Below are 22,595 nucleotides of genomic sequence, written 5' to 3' on the forward strand. Positions count from 1 at the left end.
ATTGGAAGCATGCGTCGCCAAGTGTGGTGAACATTCTACCATGTTTATCTTTCACAACCCCAATGTTTCAGACAATTTTGAAGCCATTGCAGTAACTCTCCGCTGAAGTTAGATATCAGGAACACTATCCTAGATAAGCGAATTAGACAAAATATGTATTCCATTTCTAAATTAGGAAACAGTCTTTTTATTTTCCGACTTGAAATTTATTTTTTAAGCAGTTGATATAATTTAACTTTATATTATTTTATGTATGGCTACAAATTTTTCCCCGAGGACAGATTTAGAAAAAAAGTCAATGTAGGAAATACCGGGCAATGGCCTTCAAACTTTAAAAAAATCTAGAGATTAATACGTAGGATCTAAAAACTCTAGAAGACTTACCTCAGAAAGGGTGGAGAATACTAGGCAATTTTTCGCCAAATAATGATTCATTCATAACTGCGTGACTAATCATGTTATTAATAGCAACCAAGTGTCATGGTAAATGTTATAACAATGCATATTAATGTTGTTTCCCGGCATACACTTGCACGGTATAACCTGAACTAATGTTTTTTTTAAATCATAAAGGCTATTGGTCGATAAATTGGTATTGGTATTCTCTCCACAAATGTTTTTCCTAATAAATCTTAAATGTCAAATTCATTTCGACTTTCAAGTAAACAAAAAACTTTCTCCCGGCTGCTTAAGAAAATGAAGTAAAATATATTTTGTGAATATATATTCTATATAATAAAGAACTATCACACTACTCGAAGTGTCAAACTGTTTTTAAATGAATTCTATTGTTAGAAAATATCCGCTTTATTTCCGATTTCCAAATTCTGAAATCGAAAATGAGTTCCGCCTGCTTCACCTGTTTCGATAAAAATCCAAGCATGCATTCTCTAGTTTTTTGCATCTGCAAAAGAAATATAAAAAAAAAATTCACTTCTATCTCGACTTACTATGAAATGGATATCCACCCCAAATGCAGTGCAAGAATTGTTCTGAATAGAACGGTGCAGGCGAAGAAAGAAAAGAAGAAAAAAAGATTTGAACAGTAGTAATAGTAGTTTAATTACTTCGCGCTAGAGCTACACAATGGCCAATTGGCGATGGTCTGGTAAAAAGCATCTCTGAGGATAATCTCCTCTGTGGAGGAGTTGGCTCGCCCACTTTGGTAGCCCGAGGTTTGAGCACATATAAGTATCCAAATTTTTTACATTATTTTAAAAAGCATGTGTGCAAACCGTAAGACTTGGTGTAATATAGTGCCATATTTTTTTCAAAAGGGATAGATTTTATATCAAACTGTTTCTTGGTATTATTTCCAGAATGAAACTTTACAAATTTCCTGGAATTTTAATAAAGAAAGCTCAATATACAGAAACATGCCGACGTGGGAATAATGGTGTTTTACACCAATAGCACTCTTAAAAACACACACAATTTGAAAATGTGGCTTATCATTATATTGACCCAAGACTTCAATCCAATGAGGTGAACAGGGTTCGAATTCCAGCAATAGCTGGTCGATATGAATTCCACATCCGGCTTGCACCCACCACAGAGCTGACGTGAAACATCATCAGTGGTAGAAATATCATTGGTTAGAGTCCCGATGCCTTCGGTCTAACTGTGGGAGATTTCCATGGTTTTCCTCTCCATGTAACGCAAATGTAGGTTAGTTCCGTCGAAAATTCCTCCACATAAGCAAATTTCTCCTAATAGTAGATCTAGGAGTTGCCTTGTTTTCTAGATTGGGCTAAAAATCACATGACTACGGAGTTGAACATTGGTAGTCGTAATCGCAAATTTGGGTCGGCTGTTCAACGACGGTTATAAAATGTAAATGAATTTCAAGAGATTCTCAAGAAATTCTCAAAAGATCAGATTTCAATAGATCACTTAAAAGCTATTTAAAAAAAACACTGAAAGTTAATTTCATAAATAACTGATTAAATAATTAGAAAATCAACGTAAACAATCAAAAATACCAAACAAAAAAATCTATTTTCTTTTTATAAGACCGTGCAACCAATTTTGAAAACATATTACTTTGGAATAGAACACTTTTAATATAGAACACTTTTAAGGGTTGGCCGAATAAAAAATTGCACCATTTCCATCATCAAAAGAAATTCATTAAGCAGCCAAACAAGCCCAAATAGGTAGCATAAAAGCTTTTTCCGTAACGTAATAGAAATATTTTTTCCATTGTACAGAAATAAACAAGTTGGTACAACCGCTGCTTCATTCACCATAATGTCTTCACACTGTCAATAGCTATGATGGATTGACCTTTAGCCAAGCCATATGGGATTTCACACAGCTTGCGAACCCCTTCAACGTGAAAGCTGTTGCCATTCCACAATGAAAAATGGATCATTCTCCAACAGACATGACAGTGAGTAAACGACTGTTTATGAGAAGTTAGTATCGAACATTTGAAATCATTAAGGATGAGGGAAAACGATTTTAATTGATTTGCGATGAAAAGAATATTGGTTTAATCGATTTTATAGGATGATGTTTAGCTTCAGGTTTGACGTATTGACTTGAATGTGTATATAAGCACTAGAAACCAGGGGAATTGATTTTGTTTAAATTTTAGGACACCGCTAATGGATAATATTAAAATTAGTTTACTGGAATAATAAAGGAGAATGTTTATTTTTAAGTAGGAAATATTTGCCAATTATTAAGGAATTTTTTTTATACAATCGCAGTGCAGTTCATCAAAATTATTTTTGCCATTTGCTCATTCTGTACACTGTCATAAATGTCTACTATAAATTATTATAAGCAATGATTTCAAAGCCTAATACGGAACAAATTTGCTAAAATATATTTAAGGTTTTAAATTACTTCATACTACTGTTTGAAATTTACCATAGTTTCAAAATACCAAATTGAATTATAACGATAGGGCTCAACTTAGCTCCATACTAATCTTGTATCAAATTAGAACGATATTACTGTTAAAAACCTCTCGCAACTTTGATGAAATATTTTTTTCAGTTTTTTCCAAAAGTTTTAAACAAATTCAAAAGTTTAAGAAAACTTAGACTATAAAAAATTCAGGATTGAACTATGGTAAAATGTACCAGCACTCCGGGTGCCGGTACTTTACTACAGCGCATTGCATCACACTCAATTTAACATTGAACCATAATATCAAGATTGTTTGCTTCAACCATAATAGAGTGTTAAATTAAAGCACATTTCTGTTCAAGTTTAGTATCATTTAATCAATATTACAATATTTTAATCACAATATCTTTTCATTAAGTTTAAGGTAATATAATATAATGATGAAATAATGCGTTCAATATTGATCTTTTAAAAGAAAAATTCTAAATATTCTTACTTAAAGCTTAATAAAGATAAAAAATAAATCACACTTAGACCTTATGCTTTCGTTCAAAACATAGCTAATATTATACAAAATATACAAGTTTTAAAGAATTCTAAATTATACTTTATTTTGTAAGGTGTCTTAGTGTAAAGAAATTTTCTCAAAATCAATATTTTTCAGGAAACGCATTTTAAATGCAAGAAATATCCAAAATGTAAGACAACTCTGACAACAACAAAAATTAATTATTCAAGAATTAATTTCTGAAAATAAATAATATTTGTCTTAAACTTATAATAAATTCAAATAAATTTTTTCACTTTAAAGGAAGCATTTGATTTTTTATACCAGTCTTGTGCAAATCCAAATGAATTTCTTATGTTACCTTTGTTATTTTTTTTAAATAGTTTCATGTATTTTTTTTTTCTATTACTACAGTGTTCAACAATATATGATGTCTTATGACGAGCAAAATAATTCATAATTGTAATATCCCCCCTTTTTTTTAATTTTTTTTTTTAAATTTCTAATTTAAATTTATTGTATTAATTTTCTTTGTCGCCTGGACAGGATTTTCCTCTTGGCGACGAATATGTATTCTTTGTATTTATGTGTTTGTTTTTGTTCCCAATAAAGTTATGTATTAGTTTTTAAAAATAAAAAAAAATTAAATACCCAACAAAAAATTATGGTTTCTTTTCGTGAGTTCACTTCCGTTTGCAGTTTCGCCTGTTAGCAAGGGATAAAAAAAATTTAACTTCACTAAGAATCAGAGAACAAAAATATAACGAGTTTCATATCTAAGGAACTAAAGTTCAAAGCTTAAGTGTGGATAATAAAAATGAATTCGAAATTTTCGTCAAAATCGCCGATTTTCTCACAGTAGGATACCTTAAATAATAGGTCGGAATTCTATCATCATGTGAGAACTTTGTTTAATTATAGCATATGTTTTATGTACAGAACTCCAAAAGATAAAGAACGAATTACACCGATAAAAAAAATTTAACTTCACTAAGAATCAGAGAACAAAAATATAAAGAGTTTCATATCTAAGGAACTAAAGTTCAAAGCTCAAGTGTGGATAATAAAAATGAATTCGAAATTTTCGTCAAAATCGCCGATTTTCTCACAGTAGGATACCTTAAATAATAGGTCGGAATTCTATCATCATGTGAGAACTTTGTTTAATTATAGCATATGTTTTATGTACAGAACTCCAAAAGATAAAGAACGAATTACCCCGAATATCTTCTGATTCAAATATTAGTGAAAACGAAACTTTAAGCGACGAAATTAGCCATAAAAATATACTTTTTTTAATCACAGATTTAGACAGATTTAGATTTCTGACCCTCAAAGTGGTAAGGGCAGTCGCAATCTGGGATTTAAGATCCCACTAGTTTGATCAGGAGCGAAGTTCAGAGTGTAGATCCCTTAATGTCAATTTCACTTTTGCCATATTGAGAATTTTTCAAGCGAATCGAAAAAATTTTGCACGCAGTTATAAAATTCGTTTATCCAATAATTTTTAATAATGGTTTATTATTTTTTATTATTTCTTTTGACAATAATTTTTAAAAAAGTTGAATAGCAAGGTATACAAATTTTTGCAGTATATTAAAGAATGTAATTTTATAATACCCAATACAAAATTTGAACGAAATCAATTGAATAGTTCCAGAGAAATTTAATGTATGCATAGAAATGTATGCATAGTATGCAATTTAATGTATGCGATTTAATGTATGCACCATGTATGCAATTTAATGTATGCATAGTATATGCATAGAAAAAATTAGGTTTCTCAACAACTATTCTATTGAGTTCGTTTAAATTTTGTGTTTTGTCTTATAAAATTTCATACTTTATCATGGTGTAAAAATTTGTATATCTAGCTATTCATTTTTTTAAAAATATTATTATTTAAAATTACATATATATAAATCATTATTAAAAGTTATCTTTGGTTAAACGAATTTAATAACTAAGTGCAAAAAATCACTATATTGAGATAGAACAAAATTTAAACGATATTAGGGATCAACCTGCTTTAAAATATCTAACATTGTCACCAATATATAATTTAAATTATATCTTAACCACCAGTTCATCCTCCATGTGATTATTTTAGTCATATTTACCATACTTAACTTTTATGTAAGCTAGCTTAGATATTTAAATACTAGGAGTCTACGAGTACCACTACCAGATAAAACTAATTTAGTTTTATCTTTATATTTGGTTTTAGAGCGTATCATCTACTCCACTTTTAAAAGTAATCCTATACTTTGATGTTATAAGCTTGGATACTTCTCAAATGCCAACTTAAAAGCAGCACATTGCTTTTTTAATCACACTGGAGCTAAATATTCCGATATTTTTAAATGACACACTTTGCTGAGTTGCTGTTTTTCAGTAAATTCTAATAATCTCTCGATTTAAAAGCTCATTTGCAAATTAAGGGGTCGTGCTAAAGAACGAAATTCTCTTTAATACTATTTTTTTTTCTTTTTTTTTCAGAAATAAATAAGGTAGTTCGGAAAATAAATGAAGCACGACTTCGGCGATGAAAACGCTCCAAAACCAGTTACCGAAATCGTTCATTCGTGAAAGAAAAGTGCTAAGAAAACATTACAAGGTAAATTATTCATTCCGAACTAACGCCTCAAGGGAGAAATAAATTATTCTGATGCTGTGCACTATCTTAAGATGCATAAAATAATGCCATTTTTAGAAGGGTCGAATGCATGAAGATGAAGCCATTAATGTATTCGTCTTTGTCTTTATGCCTTTTTTTGACGTACTTTGTCCAGAATTTGTACTTTTTATTTAAAAATGTAATGACATAGGGGAATAAAACCTTAATAATGAGATTGGTCTTCTTTAAGATCGCATAAGTTAGGGACTTAGAATAATTTGCATGTCAGACATTTTGAATTTTTTTAATGTTTTTTTTAAAGATACTCAATCAATAAGGATTAAATAGCAGTCACTTTCATGATTCTTTTTTTTTTGGTGCTGAATCATAAGATCTTTGAATGTTTTTGTTATAAAAGTGCAATGGAATGATAGATTGGTGTATATACGTCGTAGATTATAATTGAAAAACCTGTCTTTTTACAAATGTCATCCACATTTTATAATTTTCATAGCTAAATAAAAAGATGTTTAGAGTTTTTTTATCTGTTTTTATGATTTTAGGCTTATTATAATCAGCCTACATGTCCTTACGCAAATTAGTAAATGTGCAAACAATTATTCAATCTGATCTAAGTTTGCATTAAGTTATTGCAATAAATCCTTGAAAAAGACAGTTTTACTAAATGGAAACAAAAAACAGTGAATGTTGAATTAACGTTCGTATTTGTGAAATAAAACAGTTTTTTTCAAATTTAAAACGACTATTTCTCAAAATAACATTTTCCTTTTGACATTACGCACGTTTGAGAATATTATCAGAAAATTATATTAAGTATATAAAAAACAGTAAATGCTACATTAACGAATAAATTGATAAAAAAAAAACCTTTCTACGTTTTAAATGGCTATTTCTCAAACCAAAATTTCTCTTCGGCCAGTATGGACGTTTTATAATATCGTTACAAAACTATATTACTTAGAACAGTGAATGTTGCATTAGTGCACGCAGTGGTTATAAAAAGCTGTTATAAACTTCGAATTCACGTCTGGGATTTCTTCCAGAATAAATATATTTCTTTAAGGACGCTGGAAAACTCGAAAAAAGATATTGGATGAATGGAAGCAAATCAATAAAAAATATGAAATAGAGCACAAATAAAAGTACAAAAACGGATATACACTAATTTTGGCTCTATAAGCAAGAACCTTTCCGGTGTATAAACTCCATGTGATAATAGAAAAGTAAAGAGACAAACACGTGCATAAAAAATAGAAGAAAACAAATAAAAATTTTACAAAAAGTCCTCTGACTCCATAGCAAAACTTGTCTATAGCTTTTTCTTTTTTTTTCAAGTCTTTTCTCTTTAATGCAATACTCCATTGTATCTGGTGCTATGGATCTTGAGGTAATTTAAGCAACTTAATTTCAGATAACAAATTAGTGCTTCGATTCAAGTAGGAGGAAAATGAGCTCTACACCCCACTTTAAGGGTTGATGGCCTCGCTTACTATAGTGCTATGGAATAAGCGCTTTACCCCATTACGGATCGATGACCTTTCGTCTATAGGATGACCGCTATACTTCACTTCCTTAGCATGGATGAGAGTTTAACCCCACTGCTAAGCTCTTAAAAGGGATAAGGTTGCATAGCTCTATATGCAACATGGTTTAGACTAAACAAATGCTTCTTTAAAATATTGTTTATTTATTTATTCACAAATATGGGTACATTTTAAAAATTTGACTCTTAACTTTTTAATCTGAAACAAGTTTTAAATTAATTTCTCATAGCAAATAATTATAAAAAATTCTCAAAGTGTCCTCCATTATGTTAACCATATATATGCTCGTGCGGTGGCATGGTTTTAGATTATACAAATGCTTCTTAAAAAATTCCTAGTACTTATTTCTTCACATATATAGTGTTTTTTAAAAAAATTGACGCTTGCTTAATAATTTGAAACAAGTTTCAAGTGAATTTCTCATTGGGAAAAGTTACAAGAAATTCGAGCAAACACAAAACAATGCAATTACAAAAAGTCCTCCATTACGCTTATCATATACATTCTCTTAACGCAGCATATTTATAGTTAACATAATTGAGGACACTTTGAGAATTTTTTATCGTTTTTGGAAATGAAGAATTTCTTTGAAACTTGATTCAGATATCAAAGTAAGAGACAAAGTTATCAAAAACACACATAGATGGGAAGAATTAAGTACCCAACATTTTTAAGAAGCATTTGTTTAGTCCAAACCGGGATACACTAAGAGCATTAATATAGATAAGATAATGAAGGATAAATTACAAAATCCATAAAATTTTTTGCTTTGAGGAATTCATTTGAAACTTGTTGCAGGTTATATTTTTAAGAAGCTATTTGTAGTTCTACGTTATGAGTGTGCATATAAAAATAACGGAGGATATTTTGCAAATTTTTATAATTTTTGCGAGAGAATTTCACTTGAAAATTGTTAGACCCCATAAGATACCCATAGACGTGAAAAAATAAATACCAAAATTTTTTAGGATTCATAGTTTAGTCCAAATCGTGCTGCCATGCATTATAGTTTAACATAATGAGGGATGTATTACGAATTTTTTATAATTTTTTGGAATGAAGAAATAATTTGGAACTTGTTCCAGATTACAAAATGATTGTCAATTTTTCCAAAACTTTCCCATATGTGTCAAAATAAGTACTCGAAATTTTGAAGAGGGATTTGTTTACTCACGTTAAGCATATATGTATAATTAACGTAATGAAGGACAATTTGTGTTTGTGTTTTTTTTTTAATTTATTGCGATGAGGAGTTAATTTTAAACTTGTTTCAGACTATATAGTGAGCGTCAAGTTTTAACAGAAAAACTCATATGTGTGTACTAAGAAATAAGTAGGGGAGAGTGGGGTCAATTGTAACAGGGTACGATCGTAACAGAGCAAATATTTCGAGTGTCGGGTTCTAGATTTGGTTCCTAGGTGGCGAACAAGGTGTATTTAATAAATCTACATGTACACCCCTGCTGGCAACCATTTTTATGTACTTTTGAAAGAGTTACATCACAAAAGATATTTTCACGCTACGTAAGTACTTTTTTTGGTATTAGAATATTATATTGTAACAAAGTAATTTTGTTTAAACGAATAAAAATTATTAACCGAATATGTAAGTGGACACCTTAATTAACATTTTGAAAAAAAAAGATTAGTTTTGTTAATTAACTAGCATTGTTTTTAACAAATGAAGCTGAAATGGCGTCTTGGGGACAATTGTAACAATAAGTAAAGGGACGATTGTAACAGCTGAAAATAAATAATTTTATGTTTACAAACCATTACTTAACTCTTTAAGAACCACCAATAGTTTCCTATATCATTTATATTATGTTGCATGTGCATTATTTCATTTGTCACCTTTCACAGCATAAATTAAAATTTTTAACCCCTTAAAGTTTAACCCTTTAGGTCTCTGCTCATCATTATTTTGACTCCTAAAATATCATTACTATTTTGATCAATAAAAAAATCTATCACAACTATGATAATACGTATAATTAACTATGTTTTAGTTGAATCTATGAACTGTTACAATTGACCCCGTAAGTGGGGACAATTGTAACAAGTGCACGACTGTCAAAAATTGTTAATAACTGATATAATAACATTTAAAATAAGGTCTTTATTTTTTTTTCTAGTAGAGGATAGTCTACTTTACTCGTCTGTCAATTAATACTAATAATATATTGGAATTTTTGTCAGTTAAAAATAGTTAAGTAAAAAATGTTACAATTGACCCCACTCTTCCCTACTCAAAGTTTTTAAGAAGCAATTTTTAGTCAAAACAATGCTACGTTATGAGCATATGTATAAAAATAAAGAGGAACATTTCGCGATTTTTTTTATAATTTTCTGCAATGAGGATTTCATTTGAAACTCTTTTCAGATTACGAAGTTAAAGTCAAATTTTTCAAAATTACCCTTAGATGTGAAAAAATATGTAACTAAAGTTTTTAAGAAGCATGTCATTAGTCCAAACCATGCTACGTTAAGAGCATTAATATAATTAGCATAATGAAGAATATATTGCAAATTTTTTATAGTTTTTCGAAATGTAGAATTCATTTAAAGCTTGTTTCCGATTAAAAAGTTCGTGTCAAATTTTTCAAACAGATCTATAATTGCAAAGAAGAAATACAAAAAATTTGTAAGAAGCATTTATTTAATTCAATCCATACTATGTAAAGAGCCATGCTACGTCATCCCTACTAAGAGCATAACAGTAGGTTTGAACTCTCATCCATACTGATGTATCCTATAGACGAGAGGTCATGGATCCGAAGTGAGGTGAAGCGCTCATCCCATAGCACTATAGTAAAAGAGATCATCAATACTAAAAATGGGGTGTAGCGCTCATTTTTCCCCTACTCACGCAAAAATGTGCCCAAAATAATTATGTTAAAAAACAAGTCGAAAGATGACGTAAACGAAAAAAAATAAATAGATATCCATTCAAGCCAATCTTCCACCGGAAGTTTAAACAACCTCTACAAATACCCCCGTCCATTGAGAACAAGAAACAGGGTTGGTAAGCCAATAGTGACCGGACGAAAGAGACGAAACTATAGAAATAACGAATGTCTTTAGAAAAGTATTGTTAGATTAGTTGCTATTTAAAAAATCAAACTTATTCGAAAAATAACTATTTTCACTTTATTTTAGTTTCATTATTTAGTTTGAATTGTATTACAATTTAGTTTAAAATCATTAATGAAATTTATCATAATCATGAAATTTATTACAAATTAGTTTAGTTCAGTTTAAATAGAATTTATGTTAACTTTATTTTCCTAAAAAATTAATATATTTAAATCTAGATAAATTATGTGTACCTTTATTATTTTAAATTTACAATTTAGCTAATAGTTTAACTCGTAGATAAATTAATTAAATTTGCCGATTTAATTCAGATGGTATATTACAAATATGCATAATTAAGCCTGAAACATACATAACGAAGTTGATTTTTTTAATACTAACGCATATTTTTAAGATTTCGTACGTTAAATTTGTTTTCTATGTCTGGCATAGTGAAAAAATAATGGAATAATGAAAAATAAAGGTTGGGAACTAATACTTTAATTAAACTAACGCAATACACACTGCTCACAAAGTTATCTTAATTCGTAAAATTTATTTTTTAAACAATTACTCTCGCTTTTTTCACTTGATTGGAAAGAAAACTGTTACTCTCGGAACCGTTATATCCATGGTATATTTCATTATTTTACCCACTGAGGAAGAAGCTCTGCCATCTACGGTTGCATTAACGCGTGTATTAATGAAAAAATAACTTTTGCAAACTTTAAAAACTTATTTCTCAATAAATCCTCCAATTTTCTTTTGTATTTTATTGTATTGTATTCTTATGTATATTTTCTTACACGTACGAATTTTTTCACACCTGCAGTTTTATACCATTTAAATAACAAAATAAACTTGAAAAAAGGAGTTTTTTTTTTTTTTTTAAACTTAAAATATTTTTTTCAAGTTGAATTGTAATGAATTTAAAGCACTAAAAATTTAAAAGTTATTGAAACTTCTGCTGTATTTGCAATGGATTTATTTATAGTAGGAAACCATACCTCTGCTTTTTTGCTAACATAAAACCAAAAGTATACCAGATTAACTTCACAGCATTAACAATACTAAAATTCGAAAATTTGATATTATTTTTTCATATAGTGCCAATGGAAATATATGGGTTGCCCAGATAAAAAATGAACCGGTTGAATGAAATGAATACCTTTATTGAAAATGAAAAGAAATTGCCATGGGCACTGTAACACAAGTCCCATCGCTTAGAAAGCAGGTCTATGCTTTTTCGGTAGATTCTGGAGAAATTCTTGCAGAGCATCCTTCACCAAATGGAAATGTGTATTCAGTAATACTCTCTTAAGTAGCCCCAAAAGGTGGAAGTCACCGAGTGACAAATCTGAACTGTACGGCGGGAGCCAATACTTCCCAACTGAAATTTTGTAAGTTCATCGGGAGACTTGTAACGGCCATTGCATGGAGAAGGATCACTTGTGGGAGAAGGTCGGACTGTTTGCTTTTGATTGCTTTCCGTAGTACAGTCGGAGAACTCCAGCATTGTGTTAAACTGATAGTGCTCCCTTGAGCAGGAAATCGATCGTTTTATAACCGTCGTTGAACAGCCAACAAAATTTTAAATTTGCGGCAACTAATTTTCAACTGAGTAGCTTTGCAGTTTTGAACCCGATCCAGATTACAAAGGAACTCCTGGGTCAAGTAGCGAAAGAAATTTGCAAAATTAGAGGAGGATTTATAGATGGAACTAGCCCGCATTTGCGTTACATGGAGTGGAACACCAGAAATCAATCGTTGTTCCGATCTGGATGCATCCATGCATAGCACGACTTCACTTTCGTTCAATTTCCTCCATCATGAACAACTTACTCTGTTGAACATTGTAAAACTTTTATTACTTAATGAAGATTTTTATGATTTTTGATTTTACTGCTCAATATTTGAACATTGTTTTATTTATTGTTTTTTCCTCCCTTTCATGAGTTATATGGATAATTTTTTAAAACGGACCAAGTGATTAAAATCAGAACTTTTAAAACCACTGAATTTACTCATTTTATTTATAGTTGTCTGTTATTTAAGTATTTCTTACTTTTATTTATATATCATTGCATTATTATTATTTGCTATGAATGTTACGTATGTTTATTTTTAATATAAACGCCGAAGTGTTTCATTTCCAATGCTATTTCACAAGTCATTAGCTAAAATAGACATAAAAACATACAATCTACCAGAAATGTATAATCAAATTTTCGTAATTAGTTTTTATAAGATTAACTTACTACTTTTTTTAATGAAAAACAATTTTTTTTCTCCTTAAGTAATATATTAATAACTCTGATATATCATCTAAGTGATAAATTGCTTAAACAAAACAATACCATTACATCGAAAATAATTATATAATCAATTTTTTCTCAAGTAAGAAACCTAATTGCTTCATTTGGAAGGTAAAGTTACATATTATTACTGTAATTAAATATAGCACTAACTCCCACGCCATAAACACAAAAACGTAATGGCTAGTGTTCATTATCAATGAATCCATTTTTATCAGACGATCTTTTATGCACTTTACCAAAAATATAATGGCAACGGTAGAGAAAATTTGACGGGTCCATTAGGTAAATGGGAACGCGTCTACAGTGTATTTATTTATAAACAAGCAGGGAATATGTCGAAGTTAGATTAATATAAGTGTCATCATCGTTTAAATAGCTTCATTTTATCCCGTTCTTTATATAATGTTACTCGAGCTTTTTAAGTTCATTAATGACAGTGGGGATGGATGCAAAAAACGAAAGGGAAAAAAAGGAAAAATGCCAAACTATGCTTTCGCATATTTTTTTAGGGTTTTTTTTTTTCGTAAGCTGAGTTAAATGATTCGAATAAACTTTCTGAAAGGTCAGCATTATTTAAATGATGCGGCAATTTGTTTATACGCTTATTTTCGTGTAAAATCCTTAAACTGCTGATTACAAGAAAAATTATTAAGGAAATTATAAATTATTCCAAACTAGGAGTTTCAGTTCTTCCCCCCCCCCCCTCATCTTACTTTGCAATCATTTTTGTTTTGCACTATAAAATGCACTGGGGAAAAAAGTGTGGTTAAAATCTCTAGAATATTGAAAAAAATTACAGTATTTCTGGCTCTATGGCAAATCCAAAAAGCATGATAATTTTTACCAAAGTGCTTTGATAATGTCTTTTGGTAAAAAAAAAAAAAAAAAAAAAAAACAATGAAATATGCTTTTTATTTCTATACTCTTTTGGTAGTAAATGGAATAAAATGTAGTAATTTTATCACGTAGCTCATAAACCAGTTTTTGGTTAAATTTCTTTCTTTCTTTTTTTGCATTAATGTGTGCGCCAATAAGAACTATAAACTAGAAAACAGGAATTTCCTGTAAGCCGTCACGAGATTTTACGGTAAGATTACCAAGTAAATTGTTCAAATGCCGGTTTTATTAACCAGAATTATGTTTTATTTTTACCAGAAATGTCATTGCCATACAGAACGGTATTTTTACCAGATTTTATATCAGAAATTTAAAGTATGTTCAAAATTTTTTTTATTGCTTTGATTCCTATTTGATAAATAAATTTTGTTTCCGATACTTTAATAAAATTTAAACACATTCATACTGTTCGTAATTTCAGCCCTCCAACTTTATTTTTTCTTCCTTATTAAAGATTAGATTCTAAAAAGCTCATTAAATACTTTATGCGAAAGAGTAGAAATAAAGCGAAAAGTTAATTTCAAATATTACTTTCTTACAATTTCATATAGTCATTTAGCATCCGTCATTTTAATTGAATACATTGACAAGACACAATTTAAACTGAAACTTGATAGAAGTTTAATGATTATAAAACTCGAAACACATATCGCACTTTAAATCTATTGCAAATCAGAACTAACTAAATATTTGATTGTACGAGACGAGTTAGTTCACTGATTATCTATTTGACTTATGAGCCTGTAGCCAATCCTCCTTCTTTAAAGATTTACAGGGTAACAAAAAAGTATAGGGATCACTTTTGTGGTTATCTACCACTAAAGTTTTAAAACCTTTTTACATATATAGCATACTGATCTAAAGCTCTGATATTAGACTTTCAATTGCAATGCTATTTCATAAAATCACAAAAATACCTTTGAAGAAATTTGACAAAAAGCTAATTGGTCAAATAAAAGCATTTTTAGAACTTCGATGGAGCCACAGGATTATACAAACCCATTTTAAAAATAAAGGTATTGCGATTTCACTCAGCCATATCAGTCGCATCAAGAATTCAAGACTCGGATTGATGCAAAATAATGCAAAACCAAAAAGAAGTGGACGGCCAAGCAAATTGAAGAAATCAGATTTGCAGAAGCTTGATAAGATGACATCAAAACCGGATCCACCAACACAGGCAAGCATGGCTAAAGCTCTTAACGTGAGTCAGCAAGTTGTAAGCTATCAATTAAAACAAAAGTTGAAGAAAAAAATGCCATAAAAAATCTAAATGTCATCATTTAAAAGGGAGATCGGTGCAGATTAGGAGGCAACGTTCATGGCCCCTCAACAAGCTTCTCCGTAAGGACAGATGGCGAAAGTTCATCACAACTGATGAAGCTTGGATCTATCTATCAGATACCAATGCTAAATCTAAAGTTAAATATCTTAGCCGTGGGCAGAACAGGCAAGATTTGACAACATCAACCACGGTGCCTCATCCCAAAGGCGTAATGGTTTGGATGGGCTTATCCACCCATGGTGTGACCAAACCTCGGTTTGTGAAACCTGGAGCCAAAATAAATTCTGAGTATAACATACAGAAGATATTAAAACCCTTTCTTAATTATGATTACTGCAGATTGTACCCGAATGGTGATGCTGTGTTCCATCAGGACTCTGCCCCATCGCATGCATCTAAGGTCACCCAGAAATTCCTAACAGATCAGCAAGTGCAATTCCTGAGACCAAAACAATGGATTCCAAACAGTCCTGATGCTTCACCATGAGACTATTTCTTATGGGGACATCTGAAAAACAAACTGAATAAGCGAAGAATTTCTACATTGAGAAGCCTTCAAACAGCTATTAGAGAAGAGGTGAAGAAAATCCCCCAGGAAATATATTTGCGGGCTTTAAAATCATGATCGAAGCGTTGTAGACAAATCTATTATGTCGGAGGTCGACATATTGAGAAGCATCGCTGAATTTATGTAATAAATTTTGGAAATAAAAACATTCAAAAATGAGCCCTATATTTTTTTGTTACCCTGTACTTTGCAATTTTAATTGTACTCATTTAAGAAAATAAAAATCATTTTCCTCAATCCTCAGTATTAAATAAAACTTAAAATCGAGACATTTCTATGTACAAAACATATATCCAAACCCGGAATACATTTATTTTTTCATGCTATGTAGTTTTTTGTTCAACTAATCTTTTTTAAATTTTTATGAATGTCTGTTTATTGTTTTTTTGCTAAATTTTTATGATAGGAACTCAAAATAATATTAATATGAATAACAGTAAATTCATATTAACAATTAAACAAAAGTTATAATTTAAAAAAAAAATGCTCTTCTGATGTATTATTATGGAGTTCTTTCAGTAAAAACAAAACGAACTCATGGAATGCTATTAATTGAAAACTTCGTTTATTACGAATCAGGCTTTTAATTTATCGTGCTTACATTTACATGAAGATAATAATTGTAACTTAATATAACAAAAGATTTATCTTTACTAAAAAATAAAAACATCAAATAACCGCTCTTAATCTTAAAATTTGATGTTCCACTAAAAAATAGTGCTACAGAAAGTACAAATATATATTTAAAAGAATATAAAATTATTAAAATTTAATTATTTCATCTGATGACAGTCTGTGGTTTTACCATTCTAAATACTGACCTATACCATGTGATACTTCTGCCCAAAGGGAATGCAAAAAGTGGTCCTCATTTTCATCTAATACTTTAAAAGCAAACTGCTTAAAAAAAAATTAAGCATTTTCAGTTATACTTCTAATCGAAGCCTTAAAAACTCAGTTCGATGCATTTATTGGTAGAGTAAAATAATAGATATGCATTTTTAGCAATAAAAGCTTAAAATAGCGAGATGGAAGTTTATAACACAATTTTTGAGTAGTCTTAAATAGTAATCTTCGTAGAAGTCATTTGCTTTCATACGTAAGAAATTTCAATGAAATTGAAAGGGCATAAAATTTCAATTCTAAAAGTAATAACCCGCGGTTTTCATGATTTAACATTTTTTACAAAAATAATATCAGATGAATATCTTTTTGGGTGATGAAAACCATAAATAATATACAAAAATTTAAACAGATTTATTGATAGAAAATTAATAATAATTATATTTATTTAAAATGAGGTTGCCATGAGGTTTCATTGGTTCTAAAAACATCTACATATCATTAAAAGTCATAAAAGTAGGATAGTATATTTTGAAATAGTGGGCTGCGCATCCTGCTCGCTAACGCTCGCCAACCCCCGAAAATTGCAACGCAATCTTATATGGTTTGCTTCGCAAACCAAGCTCGCTTCGCTCGCTACTAACTTAGGTACTTTCCAAATGCACAAAATTCTAAGAATTCAAAACAATCATTCATATCCATATAACAATTTTTTTTTTTAAAAATTACATATTTTTAGTAAATACTAAGTCATTAAAATAAATTTGAATTCAAATAAATGGCATCTAATTCGTTAAACCTATTAGAAATGTGCTTTAGTATAAAATCTTAAGATAAAATTTCTAAAACTGATATCTCTTTAAAAAGGGTAAAATTTTGGCTATAATTAAGTCTATTAAAAATTTAAATAAGTGAATTGCAATGGAAAAACCTGCATAAACAAATAAATTCTAGTAAAACAAATAAATTCGTGATATAAATCAAAAATCGTCAAATAAATTCGTAATATATAAATTCGTGAAAAAAAGCGCTTTCAACAAAGTACTAAAATAGAGATCTATCGACAAAGACTATTCACTTCTGCTTATGCTCTCTCTGGTTATTTCAGTTTTTAAAAGCGCTATATGTTGAGCCATCTCAGCTAGATTTGGCATGTGACATTTTTAGCGGCAATCATTGGTCGATTTTCTAGCGTTGCCATTCGGGGAGTTGTAATGAGGCTTTTTTTTTATCGCCGTGTAAGAGAAATATATATATAGATATTCCAATATTTTTAACACTTTATGCTTGTATACCGCTGATTTTTGGAACTAAAGTATCAAACAATCAAACTATGTTGAGGATGGAGGGGAATTAATTTACAGAAATATTGAGCAAATTGTTTTAGAGAATTTCGAGTCCCACAGTTTCAATGATTTGCCCAAGTTGTGCCCTGATCTATTCCATGCAATCGCAAACTCAGAGGAAAATATAGTAGTTAGATTTGAAAAAGAAGGTTTTACAGGACAAAGCTTACTCGCCAGTCCTAATTATTCAGTCGCCAATGTCGAGCTCACGAGCTAAAATTTCATGCCCTATACACAAAATCATTTATCATTTAATCGATTTCAAATATTGAGATTCAAATATTATGTGCTTAAAAACTGACAATTATCCTGATACAATTTTAATTCTGCATTTCATTTAGATTTTTAATTTTGCTGTTTACAATAAGTATTGATTAATTTCAAATCTTAAGATTTATTTCATTAGGAAATCTAATAACTATCAGAACATATCGTGCAGGCTTACTCTCGGTTTAATTTTAAAGTTAAATTTTTAAGTTTAATTTTTAAGTTCTCTTCTCATCGTCAGTTTTAATATTATAGACTTCAAACATAAAGATTTGTCTCTTTAGGAAACCAAACAATATTTTTTTTTTATGTTTTTCACCTAGTCTGCAATAAAAACAACTCCAATTAAATGTATCCGAAATAAATCTAATTCATCTACAGTAATTTCTCTCCATTCCTCGAGGGAAATGGATATCCAATTTTCTGGGAGTACTCCACAGATATTCATCTCACTGATTCGAAACATTGGATTCTGGCTTAACAAATTTCGCCAATTGGTGCGGTCAGCGATTCAATCAGATGTAGTTCATAGTATCCGATAATAACAAATAATGTAATTTATTCATGAAAGAATACTAAAAATATACGATACTATTATATTGTGACCTCAAAACATGCTTAGGATAAGATTTTCCCCATACAATTTCCATAGCAAAGATTGCTCAAACCACAGAGGATTACAAAAATATATATTTTTATTATAGAATAAGTTCATAAAACATAGCAAATATGTATGGTAGCTATGCACTCTTTTTCATTTATTTCTTGAAATGAGTCGTATTTTTTGTTATTAAAGATCCATTTTTGCTCATTTAAATATGGCTTACATGCAACTTAGAAAAACTGATAATTATTGATTTATTGTTAAAAATCTAAATTTATAAGTTTCGATATTTTATTTAAAAAGAATTGCTTAATAAGAAGCTGCTTCTGATTCTAGCAAATTAATATCTATTTTATTTTATAACAGCCGTTAAACAGATGACCCAGATCTGAGTTTGTGGCTACCAATGTTCAACTCCGTAGCCTTTTAATTTTACACCCAATCCAGAAGACAAGGGAACTCCAGTATTTTGAGAAATTTTGCTTTCGTACAGAACTTTTTGTGAAACTAACCCGCATTTGTGTTATATGGAGAGGAAAACCATCTCACTGTTAGCCTAACGGCAAAGGGACTCTAACTCATAATCTGAATACAACTGAGGATATTTTAAGTCAACCCTGTAGTCGATGCAAGACGGGAGCTGAATTCGTATTGACCAGCCTTGGCAGGAATTCGAACATGGTTCACCTCATTGGGAGGCGAACGCTCTATCCCCTGAGCCACCACGACTCAATAGCATGACTATTAAAGGAACATCTGCTATGTGCATCACAGCAGATTGTAGAGACTGAACTACTAATGAAACCTTCAAAATTCCGATATTCGCGCAGAATCACGATCTTTATATCGAACATATTGTCGCACACTGTTAAAGGAAAGCCTATGATATTAAAATACGACCAGTCGCCGAATTCCTGTGTCTGCGACCAAGACTCACGATAAAACATTTTTGGGCTATTCGATACATATAAATGTTATCTATACTTTTTTTTTCCTTTTTTCTAATTCCAATGCCCACCTCTGTTAACATTTCTTCAATTCTGGCAAGCAGGGCAGATTTGTAGGCCACTCTTTCAGGGGCACCATATAATTGGGCCAACGTTGCTCCTACTGTAAGTATAGACAATACAGAGAAGGAAAGAACATGCATGTCTTGCCCGGGATTCGAACCAATAACCTTTCTGATGCAAGGCCAGTTCATTGACCCCTGCACAGCCTGGTTGGCGTGTTCTCTATACTAGTTTTACCATGAAATTATACCTTAAAAAGCAAACTAAAAGGAGACAAATTATGGACAATCGAATGCGAAGGAGTCTTTAAGAAAATGAAAGAAAAATTAACTAGCCAATCTATGTAGTGCGGCTTTGACTCCTCCAGACTGAAAGTCTACGGCTGTCTGCTGCTATGCTAACAAGAGAGAGCAAATTTGTAATGGGGTTGAAATGGAGGAAAGAAGGTGTCGATTGGTTTACTCACGACGACCTATGCTAAGATTAAGACAAAGCTATTCACCCGACACCCCTATAAGAAGTGACCTTTCCTCGTAACCATAGTACCCGCCACGACGCTAGACGGGTGTCTGGAGGAGTTCTACTAAAAGCCGCACTGCACTTCTCCCTCCTAATTTTGAACAAGAATTTTTATTGCAAACAGACGTTTCAGAAATTGGTATGGGCGTTGTACTAACGCAACTAGGTAGTGAAGTTCATAAGCATCACATAGTATATTTGAGGAAAAGGTATAATAAATCCGAAAAAAATAGTGTTTTACAAAAAAGGAATGAGTCAACATAATCTTTGCCATCAAAAAGTTACGACACTATCCAGATGGACAAAAGTTTACTATTCAGACAGATCATCAATCGCTAACTTGACAAAAATAAGCGTTATTTCAAATGCTAGACTTGCAGCCTTTGACATTACGACTATTTAATTTTAAAATTGTGCATAGAGCTGTCCTTAAGAATAAGAATACAGGTGGTTTTAGTAGAGTATTTTTAAGCTCCTAATTTGGTAAAAAGACAATAATTGACTGTAAAAAAAGGTGCATGCAAATAACGGTTTTCTCTTATTGATATTTAATACAGTTTGATCATACTTTCTTTTTCCTATGTTATGATTTATTTTGAATAAAACAAGCTAATTTGTAACGAACATTGTTTGCATTGAAGATTTATTATTGAAGTATGAAATGTGAAGATTAATACATTTATTTGAGTTTCTTGTAATTTTGTTATGTTTCATTAAATTATCTTAAAGTTTTAGAAAAGGAAATTTTTAAATATTGAAATTCTAGTAATTGAAAATGTTGAAGTTATTAGTTGGTAGTTCAGACATTCTTTATTAAAGATTCATTTTGAATTTTTTCTTTCAATGCATAGAAGTAGTACTAATTTTCTATGTTTAACTTTTTAGGCAAAAAAAAAATCTCTTTCGTACTTCTCGGAAAAAATTCTTCATGTGGGGTTGCAAGGGTTTTGATATCTCTGTATGACATAAGCATAAATAAAAAGCAACTCAACGTGAGAAAAGACGCAGACGATAAATTTGATACTTCTTTAGAGTTGATTTGTTTTCTAACTGCGTTTTTCAGTGAGAAAAAGTGTAGTAAATCCAATACTAGAAAACCCTCTTACGTGCCCTCTGAAACTATATTTAGCTATAAAAATGTTGTTTTATCTATAATATTTCTTCAAGTGAATATATCATTAAAATTACCTTTCATATCAATAAAAATTTTCATTAATATTCATTCCTAGGTTAGATCGTATCGTATATATTCTTTTTTTGTTGCCAATCGTCAATAAGAACGAGAAATTGTTTTAAACTTTCTGATAAGTAACATGATTTTTCATTTTAAGTTTGAATAACTCGCTAAGGAACCCGTAAAAAGCATTAGGACCACTATATGAAAACACAAATACTAAAAATTACAAATCTTATATTATAAAATAAATATATTAGTTGTATATTTCATATATAAAGTGTAGAAAGTTATACAGTATAAGTTATATAATACATTGATTAGATATAAAATTTTATATATTATAAGACGTTTCTTTATACATATACATTAAAATTGACTTACATCACATTTTTCAAGAAACTATTTCTTCGAAATTCAATGAAATCGAATTAAATTTACCTGAAATAGAAAATATCATTTAATATTTATACCTCTTATAAATACAGATTATAAATGTAATACATTTTGCAAATTGTCTACATTTGTGTATAAGATCAACTATTCACAGATTAAAATTTATGAATGCAATATATACAACAACTATTCACGAATTAAAAATTCCGAATACACTATATACAACTAATTACATATTAAAAAATACGAACGTAATGTATACACAACTTGTTGCGAATACGCATAGAAGGTGGCTAATTTTAAAACCTTAGTAGAACTTCTAAATGACATCGAAAAAAGCATTTTTAAAAAATGAACTTCAGAAAATATTTTTAAAAAAGATTCCTGAAACAGCTCAATGTGGGCCAGAAGGGTCACGACAGTTAAGATTCCATAGTTTCAAGACCAATGGCATGACAGTGGCAGGTAGGTATTTAATTTACGTCACACTAGAGCTGCACAATGGGCTATTGGTGACGGTCTGGGAAATATCCCCGAGGATGATTCGAAGACATGCCATCACAATTTTGATCATTTTCAGAGGGGATGACTCCTCTGCATTGATAGCCCGACGATCTGCGAGCGAAGTTGTGCACTTTACGGTAGAACAGTTTAATGAGGATCGATACCGCTCACCCACGATCCCAACGCAGGCTGATCAAAATGGTCACCTACCCACTTGTTGACCTCAGCCAGTGATGCTTG

The 22,595-nt window shown here is 30.4% G+C and overlaps 1 protein-coding gene and 1 long non-coding RNA gene across 2 annotated transcripts in view; one reads left to right on the top strand and one right to left on the bottom strand.

The window, feature by feature from the left end:
- The window catches only part of LOC107436844 (cGMP-inhibited 3',5'-cyclic phosphodiesterase 3A), a 605,033-nt gene that overhangs the window by 468,166 nt on the left and 114,272 nt on the right, over positions 1-22,595 (bottom strand). The gene's annotated exons all lie outside the window — the stretch shown is intronic.
- LOC147807672 (uncharacterized) lies at positions 2,286-21,221 on the top strand. The gene is made up of 3 exons (XR_015434899.1): positions 2,286-2,392; positions 5,867-5,984; positions 21,167-21,221. It is a non-coding gene; the product is annotated as an uncharacterized LOC147807672 (long non-coding RNA).

This window comes from Parasteatoda tepidariorum, chromosome 6 (assembly GCF_982258835.1).
Source record: "Parasteatoda tepidariorum strain Cologne lab strain chromosome 6, Ptep-v5.0, whole genome shotgun sequence".
Taxonomy (NCBI): Eukaryota; Metazoa; Arthropoda; class Arachnida; order Araneae; family Theridiidae; genus Parasteatoda; species Parasteatoda tepidariorum.